A 9,351-nucleotide genomic window follows, 5' to 3' on the forward strand; every position below is an offset into this window, starting at 1 on the left:
CTGTCAAACTGCTGTATTTCTGGCCTTTTGATGAGCTTTCATCTTCCTCCAGCGATGGACTGTAAACAGAGCAAAATGCTGCCGTTTGCAATATGATTGGATTCTCTCTCTCTCCTAGAAGGACTGGCCACTGAAAAAGCAAGCAACTCCCGTGCTCCACAGCCTCTGGCACTTCCCGGGATAGCAAAGCAATGTTACATTGCCAGCCATTTGACTCTTCCTTTTGGCACTGCAATTTTGTTGTAAAGCAAACAAAAAAAAAAAGCTAAGATGCACCCAAACTGAGTTTCCCAGTGGATGGATGCACAGATATATGAAGCAGCATTAGACTGGGCCAGATGAGTTCATTTAGCCCACTACTGTCTACTCTCTGGGACTGGCTCTTCACGTTTCCCCATCACTTACTACTTAAGCTTCTTCATCAGGGACTGAACCCGGGACCTTCTGCATGCAAAGTGTGTGCTCAGCCGCTGAACTATAGTCCCGCCCTAACAACCCCACTTGTGCAAACTGCATTGAAATGAGATTAGGAAGCAAACTGAGCAATGTATCTAGGTGAATGGGTACAGAGGAAGGAAGCAAGGCAGGCAGGCAGGATAAAATCCAGAGGAAAGAGCTGTGGTGTGCAAATAGAAGGCAGTGGAGTAGAATCAGGAATATTAATGGTTTATTGAAATAGATATTGTGTCCAGAGAGGCAAATGCAGACTGCTTTTCTGTGCTCTTGCTGCTGGCTGTTTGTTAGCCCCGCCTCTACTCCAGGACTGGAATGCAAATAACTAAAGCACCATTCAAAAGCTGAAATGGATCAAGGAATGAATTAACCAAAAACACTTCAGGGAGGAAGTAGAGGCAAGGACACTGTGAGGTCATTCTCACATCCAGCCCTCCCCAGGTAGGACAGAGCTAGTCCAGGTAAGTCTTGTCATGAGAAATGCTGGGATTGCTGCCAATCTCACCCCTCCTCCCCCGGGTAGCCCTGCTTTTCTACCCAGGCAGAAAATGAGATAGGAGGACAAACATGCATCTCCTTTCTGGCCATGTGGCTGCCCGGGAAAAGCTGCCAGCAGCCATCTTTGCCATATAGCTGGGCAGGAGGGCAGCATGAACTTTCCCAATGCAGAGTACTGCTTGCACAGTGCACTGTGGGATACTGGGCGTCCTGGCTTCCTCCCCCGCTCCCAGTCACCGCCACACCACTAGTCTGGGTGCATGAAGTGGCGCCCAGAAGCAGTTTGGACAATGTGGGGGGAAATAAGTAGGCTCTTGCCTTCCCCCAGCCCTGCCCATTTTGCATGTGTGAATGACCTTAATAGCTGGGGAAAGGGATAGTGCAAATTTTCCATCAAAACTCATTGATGATAGCAAAAGGGGCCAGGAAAGGCAAGCAATCCCCCCAGGGCTGTCCTTAGGGCCTGCCAAACAGGGTGACCATCCAGGGCCCCGCTCTTTTAACCCCCATTAGAATTAACTTGAAGGGGGCCCCGCATTGGCTGATTTGCCTCGGGCCCCGCACCCCACCAGGGCTCTCTAAGAACAGCCCTGACTCCCACAAACAAACAACTTGCCCTTCTCTCCTCCCCAACCCTCCCCCCAGTGCTGGACCCATTACCGCATCATAAACTAGAAATGTAAACAAGGCTGCAATCAAAAGTGAACCATAAGTTAAAGAAGTTAATTCCATCAAAAGCAACAAAACATACATCAGAGAAAAGGGGTTTAGGACCTCAGCAGACTTGCAAAACATTTCTCTTTCAGAAATCTAACACAGGGGATGAAGCTCAGCTCATTCTAGAAATGCACTTTGTCCCCTCTTTTGCCCTCCCCGATACTATTTCTATTGCCATCACGGGCAAGACTTAAAGTAAAGAGCTATATTCATAGGCAGAGGTAGAAGTTTCACCTTGGAACTGAAGCCAGTTGCCTGGGGCTGGGGGCTGGCAAATATTTGCAGGCAGAACTTGGAGCAGCCTGCCCCATAGCTCTCTTGTGACCCTAGCTCTGATTCAGCAGCTTGAGACCTGTACAAACATTAGGCAAGAGGCGAAGAGACAGCCTGCTCTGTGGGGCAGGCTATGGGAAGGGTGCTTGTTCTGCTTTGCTAATTCTGATCACAGTTGCTTCTTTGTATAATCCTATACAAGTCAAAAGAATGGTTACTGTGATGATTGCTATCCCTTTTCAGCTCAACAAGACAAGCAAAATGGTTCGGAATAGCACAAATTTCACTCTCTAAAGAGATAACGTTCAAGGGGGCTACCATAAAGAGATAAGGAGCCAGGTCTTACGATCAGTGAGACCCGGTTTGGTGGGGTGAGCTGGGAGAGCGGGCTAAGCCCGCTCTCCCCCCACACGAGCAGTGAGGGAGCCCTGGGTGGCCGGATTGGCCGCCCACATGATTGCTGGCTCCATGATGAAGCCGGCGGGGGCTGGGGAGCTCGGGGGCCGCGTGGCCCCCGGAAGCTCCAGTATACCCTGCGCAAGCACGCAGGGCATACTGCGGAGACCCCTGGAGCCGGGAGGCGGCTTTTTGCCTCCGGGGGTCTCCTCGTGAGTAGCCATGGCACGGAGCCGCGCCATGGCTACTCACAATCAGAAAGCCCAAGTTTGTGGAGCGCTCGCTCCGCAAACCCGGGCTTTAGGGAGGGCTAAAAAAGTGGGCTAGCTGCTTATAAGCCACCGGGCTCACCTGCGAGCCCAGTGGTTTACACGATCAGCCAAAATCGGGTTAGGCTCTCCTAGCCCGATTTTGACTGATTGTGAGAATAGCCCCAAGATCTACTAATATACCTGCAAGAAGCATATCTACAACTACCTTTCCTACAACATAATGCAGTTCTAAAAAACAAGAACATTGATATAATACAGGAGCAAAACCAAAACAAAACCCCTACTAAGAGTCAGCCAACCTCTTATAAAACCTCAGACAGCTAATTAAAGGTCTGATGAAACAAGGAGGCCATTGGCAGACACTGAAAGGAAGACAGGTGAGGTTCTCCTGGGACATGGCGCTCCAGATCCCGGGGGCCACTGCAGAGGAGGTCTTCTCTCAGGACCACCCATCCAAAGGGCAGTGGAGGTTCCTCTCTGCCACTGCTGCTTGACAAACTAGTTCCCAGTTCTTGTTCTCTTCCTGTGCCTTTTGTTGGACACACCTTTGGTTCCTTTGCACTCAACGGCTGACTCTGCTGCACCCAAGTCAGTATCCGCTGGGGCAGGCGCGTAACAATGATAGGGCAAGGGGAGACAGTTGTCTGGGGGCCCCACTGCCTGGAGGGGCACCCCAGGGGCACCTCACATGACTCCCCATTGCCCCCTGCCCAGCCCCAAGGCCCCTCAGCCACTTGCCCTCTTCGCCGTCTCTCTTGCTTGTTCTCCTGGCCGGCAATGGAAGCAGCAGACAAGCTGCAAAGAGCTCCTTTTCTCCCGCCTCTCAGCTGATCGGCGGGTGGGCGGGGCTTCCACGGAGGCCTCCGTGTAGGCCGCAGTGAAGCCTGAACTCGAGTAGGGCCCAAGCCAGCCAGGAAGGAGGAGGCAGCCAGAGCGTTCTCTGCAGCAGAAGACCCCCTGCTGCACTGCTTAACCCAGACCAGCATTTGCCAGGTAGAGTGTGAACTCCTTTTTGTGGTTACCTTTCCCGCCCCCCCCCCCCCTATATAGGGATCTGCTTGCCATAGGGCTTGGATATGGGGGGGGGGGACACCGAGAAGTCTCTGAATATTTATTTTGAAACAGCTTGGAAAATTTGCTGACTTAAAAAAAACTATCTAAAAAGTCCTATAAGTGGCTTGTTTCATGGCAGAAAATTGCAAAAACTTCTGGAACAGTATCTTATTAATTTTATTTATTCATTCATTCATTTATAAATGCACTTATGTTCAAGTTGTTTTGCAGCCCAGAAGGTCTGAGTGAGAACTGTGAAGCATGTCTTGTGCTTTTATTTTATTTTTCTTGTGTGTGAACTGCTCCCCAATAACTTGCAGGGACTTCAGGGTAAATCTGGCCAACATGTGAATGCAGCACCTCCATTCCAGAGGAGATGTGTCTTAAAGGGCTTTAAAAGCCTCCTGTGAAAAACCTCCTGGAATCAAACTTGACTGAATTTGTTCAGAATTCTGAGAAAACAAACATAGGTTCACCCTGCATGGTTGAAAGTCTCCTTTGCTAATCTGCAGCGAGGGGCCCATTTTAATAATTCATCTTTCTAGTGTGTTCTAGGCATTAAAAGTAATACAAATGTATAGTACTCAATGTATATCACTATATATTGTGACGTGTGTGTGTGTATTCAGTGAAATGTATTTGCAGGTAGCATACTTATTTTGGAATATCAGACTTAAATCCTTGGGGGCCTGGGGTGTGCGGAGGCCCTGGACTTTGGGGGGGCCCATTTTAAAATCTTGTCTCTGGGCCCACTCCAACCTTGCTACGCCCCTGCGCTGGGGGTTCCTGTTAGATACTGGACTGAAGGCTCTCCACTCCACTCTGCTTTCAACATAATCTGCATATGTTTCTGCTGTGAGTTTCAACCCAACCAGCCCCTAAGGTCCCGGCTTCTCCCTCCGGGGTACTCTGTTGAGGAGTGGGTGAGGGACCGTGGGTGGGGAAGTGGAGTGGCTGTGGTCTGTAAGAATAACATCTCCCTACGCTATCAATGGGGCCCTAACTGATTCTATCCCCTCTACTCGAGGGGTCAGACAGGGCTGTGTCTTGGCCCCAACACTGTTTAATCTCTTTATTAATGATTTGGCTCCATTTCTGGAGAGTGTGGATTCCCATGCCCCAAAGCTGGCTAACAAACGAGTGCCCATTTTACTCTATGCCGATGATGCAGCCGTGCTAACTCAGTCCAGATTAGATCTGCAAAGACTGTTGCGTGCTTTTGCTGGCTACTGCAATGATAACAAACTAACAGTTAACTATAAAAAAACAAAGGTCCTGGTTTTCTCTAAATCCAGGAAATTATATAAATGGGTAATAAATCAGAACCACATTGAGCAGGTTTACAACTATAAATATTTAGGCATATTATTTCAATATAATCTAAATTGGAAAACCCACAGGCTGTCTTTAATTCATAAAGCCCGCAATACCCTCAGTGCCTTTTTGCGATTTTACTACTCTAAAGGGGGCCAGTTTGTTCCCATGGCACTCCAGGTATTTCGTGCTAAGATCGTGGCCCAACTACTTTTTGGAGTCCCGCTATGGATCCAGGGAGTAACAGCTGAACTGGAGAGAGTACAGTCTATTTTTCTAAGAGCAATCTTTGCAGTGCCTAGGTGTGTGCCTTATTCTGCTCTATGTTTGGAATCTGGGTCTTTCTCTATTGTTTGTAAATCCTGGGAGCTTACTTTTGCTAGATGGAGTAAACTCTGTTCTGAGATTCAGGAATTTTCTTTTTTCCAATATTTATGGGTGGATTCTTATCCCAACCCTTTGCTAATATATGTAAATAACAAAATTATTCAACTGGGCCTTTCTTCTTCAGAACTCCTCACTTGGGAATATAATAAGGTGAAGGAAATATTATTTCTCTGGTTGCACGATATTGAACGGCAGGAACTTATGTCTTCGGCCAAAAGGACTTGCTCCCCTTTACATTTTGGGATTTTGCCACCTTGGGGAGATAGAGGTGCTAATTACTTAACAACGCTGCATTTTTCTAAATTTCGGGTTTCATTTGGTCGGCCCGGTTTAATGTGTTGCCCTCTTCTCTTTTGGAACGGAGGTTTGCTAAAGATCATCCAGTTGCAGTTTTCTGCCTTGTGGCGTTGGCCTCCTGGAAACTGTCACCCATGTATTGCTATATTGCCCTTTATATCGGGATGCTAGAGAAGAACTTATTTCCCCTCTGTTACTCAAATTTCCCGGAAGGTGTGATCTCTTTTATACATATTACTGCCTCCCGGTTTCAAGCTCCGGGATTACAACAATTGTGGCTAAATTTTTCTATATTGCCATTAGGTTAAGGTCCCTATTAAGTGCTTAATTGCGAGAGCTGTCTATTGTTTTTAAGTAATTTATTATGAGTGATTGTATTCTGTTATATTGTGTTTTAGCATTGTTTTATTGATCGTTGTATTGAGTATATTTGTTACCGTACTACTATTTCTGCTGGTCAATGGCCGTAATAAAATTGTTTTAGAATTTTTAAATTGTTGTTTTAAATTTCTTGTTTTTTGTTTTTAACTAATGTTTTAATGTTGTTTTTATCTTGTTGTAAACCGCCCAGAGATGTAAGTTTTGGGCGGTATTAAAATATGTAAAATAATAAAAAAAATAAAAAAAATAAGGCAAGCATGACAGGTTTCAGTGTCTTCCTGGCTTCTGATGACTACGCAGTTTGTCCTCCGGTGTATTCCTGTTTTCTGACTGACCCTCTGGTTCCTGACAACTAGTTGTTTCCTAGATCCTGGCTCCTCATGACTCATCAGTATGACTTCTGGCCTTTTCCTGGCTCTTGGCTCCGGGCACCTGACTGTTTACCTGGCTTGACCCCTGGCTGTCCCAGTCTCAGCTTCGGACTTGCGCCTCCTGGCATTTACAGTCCACAGCTCAGCGGCCTGACATCTACCTTTTCAGGCAGAAAGAAACATCATGGAGATCCCACATTAATATCTCGTTTAGTTGGGCTTTTAGTTGATCTGTCCATCTACGACTCTGCATTTTGAGAGGGGCAGTGGTGTGCTTTTCCAATCCATTTACATTTCTCTCTCTCCAGGGTGATAATCAGCTCTGTAATGACCTGGGAAGTTTGCTGTACCAAGACTGTAATTGTGAAGAAATACAAATCGATGCAGGTATAATCTAAATTAAACTGAGTTTTAGAGATTAATCAAATCTTAATTACACACCAGTTCACACATCCATAGTTATCACGAAATCCATTGATTGGCCTTTCACTCCAGCCCAATAAACTGGGCATCACTTTTTAGCATTAATATCATTAAACGCTACACACTTGTAATCTTCCGAGTGACAAGTTTATTGCAGTTAAAGCACAGAGTAATAACATTAATTAGAGCAAACGTTGAGGTTCTGATACCGTTACCCACGACAACACAATTATCTTATCTTGTGAAGATTCCAGGAGTGCTCTTTGTCACACAAGCCCATCTGGAGAGTCCTGTAAAGGAGCGTGTACAGGTTTCTACACTTTCAGATTTAAAGACCACAAATCTATACTTTCTAAAGACCTGTGGCTAAAAGATTGGGCTACAAAAGACCAGTCTATACAATTCACTCTCTCCCCGGCTCTCACACCTTCTGCACCTGGGAATGGGGTCATAGCTCAGTGGCAGAGCATCTGCTTTGCATGCAGAAGGTCCCAGGTTCAAGCTCTGGCAGCATCTCCAAGGTAGGGCTGAGAAAGATTCCTGACTGCAACCTTGGCGAAGCCACTGCCAGGCAGTGTAGGCAATACGGAGCTAGATGGGCCAACGGAGTGACTCAGTATAAGGCAGCTTCCTCTTAGGATCAAAGGCTTCCAACCTCTCTGTGCCCCTATTCCACCATCCTTCAAAACATCCATAAAATCATAAGAGGCACTATGCTGGATTAGAAGGTCCATGTAGACAAACATCTTGCTTCCCACAACCAGATGCCTTTGGGAAACCCACAAGCAGTGCCTAAAGGCAATAGCCTTTTCCCACTGTTGCTGCTCAGCCACTGGTTTTTAGTGGCATACTGCCCCTGAATATGGAGGTTCAATTTAACCATCATGACTATGGAGGAGACTTGGCCTTGTGGTAGCAAGCATGAATTGTCCTCTTTGTAAGCAGGGTCCACCCTGGTTTGCATTGGAATGTGACTACATGTGAGTAAGATATTCCCCTTAAGGGATAGAGCCGTTCTGGGAAGAGCACTTGCATGCTTGCATGCAGAAGGTTCCAAGTGCCCTCCCTGGCAGCATCTCCAGGTAGGCCTGGGAGAGACCCCTGCCTGCCACCTTGGAGAAGCCGCTGCCAGTCTGTTTAGACAATACTGAGCTAGATGGACGAATGGTCTGACTCAGTATATGGCAGTTTCCTCCGTTCATAGCCACTGATAGCCAGATCCTCCATGAACATGTCGAATCCCCTATGAAAGCCATCGAGACCAGTAGCCACCTTCCAACAGCGGATTCCATGAATTAATCACATCTGTTGTGATGCAGGTTTGTCTGTCCTGAATCTACTGCCAATCAATTCCATTGGATGACCCCAAGTTCCAGCATTACACTCTATGGCTTGGATCCAAAGAACTATGAGTAGAAGGAGAAAATGACATGGCACTATTTAATGGATGTTTCCGAAAGCATGGGTAGAAAGCTTCTCACAGTGCTGAGCCTCATGGAATTGGGAGTTGCACAGCAGGATGGGAAACATGATGAATGAGAAGGACACAGGCTGCAGCAGTTGTGGCCCACCTGAGACTCTGCAGCTGTTGTTGGACTACAACTCCCATCATCCCCAGTCACAATAAATTGTAGGGCAGGGGTCGCCCACATGAGACTCTGCAGCTGTTGTTGGACTACAACTCCCATCATCCCCAGTCACAATAAATTGTAGGGCGGGGTCACCCACCTGAGACTCTGCAGCTGTTGTTGGACTACAACTCCCATCATCCCCAGTCACAATAAATTGTAGGGCAGGGGTCGCCCACATGAGACTCTGCAGCTGTTGCTGGACTACAACTCCCATCACTCCCAGCCACAGTCTATTACAGCTGGGGATGCTGAGGAGAGCCTCCAGCGGGCCACCCCTAGACAGTAGCACAGGAACTCTGAGTGGGCCATAAACAGGTTTTGAATGAGAGGAACTCTGTGGATTTGAGGTCACTTTTCTCTGGAAACTTCCTCTAAATAAAAACTTCCCTTCCGTGAGCAGAAGTGGAGAGCTGGTCTTGTGGTAGCAAGCATGACTTGTCCCCATAGCTAAGCAGGGTCTGCCCTGGTTGCATCTGAATGGGAGACTCAATGTGTGAGCACTGCAAGATATTCCCCTCAGGGGATGAAGCCGCTCTGGGAAGAGCAGAAGGTTTCAAGTTCCCTCCCTGGCTTCTCCAAGATAGGGCTGAGAGAGATTCCTGCCTGCAACCTTGGAGAAACCACTGCCAGTCTATGAAAACAATACTGAGCTAGATATACCAGTGATCTGACTCAGTATATGGCAGTTTCCTATGCTCCTATGTTCCACTATTATTATCGTTGTTGTTGTTATTCTGCTTTTCAACAAATAAGTAAAGGAAGTGGTTTACATAGAAAAAAGAATAATATGGGCTGGTTCCCGTGATCAAAGTAATGTGGGATTACCATGCATCTAAAAACTTCTGGCATGGGCATGCTCCCATAGAGCATGTTGTGAGAACCTGA

General features: G+C 47.0%; 1 long non-coding RNA gene across 1 annotated transcript; it reads left to right on the top strand.

The window, feature by feature from the left end:
- Positions 1–3,518: 3,518 nt before the first annotated feature.
- Positions 3,519–8,730, top strand: LOC128330759 (uncharacterized). The gene is made up of 3 exons (XR_008310243.1): positions 3,519–3,602; positions 6,721–6,799; positions 8,155–8,730. It is a non-coding gene; the product is annotated as an uncharacterized LOC128330759 (long non-coding RNA).
- The last annotated feature ends 621 nt before the right edge of the window (positions 8,731–9,351 follow it).

The sequence above is a fragment of the Hemicordylus capensis genome, chromosome 6 (assembly GCF_027244095.1).
Source record: "Hemicordylus capensis ecotype Gifberg chromosome 6, rHemCap1.1.pri, whole genome shotgun sequence".
NCBI classification, from domain to species: domain Eukaryota; kingdom Metazoa; phylum Chordata; class Lepidosauria; order Squamata; family Cordylidae; genus Hemicordylus; species Hemicordylus capensis.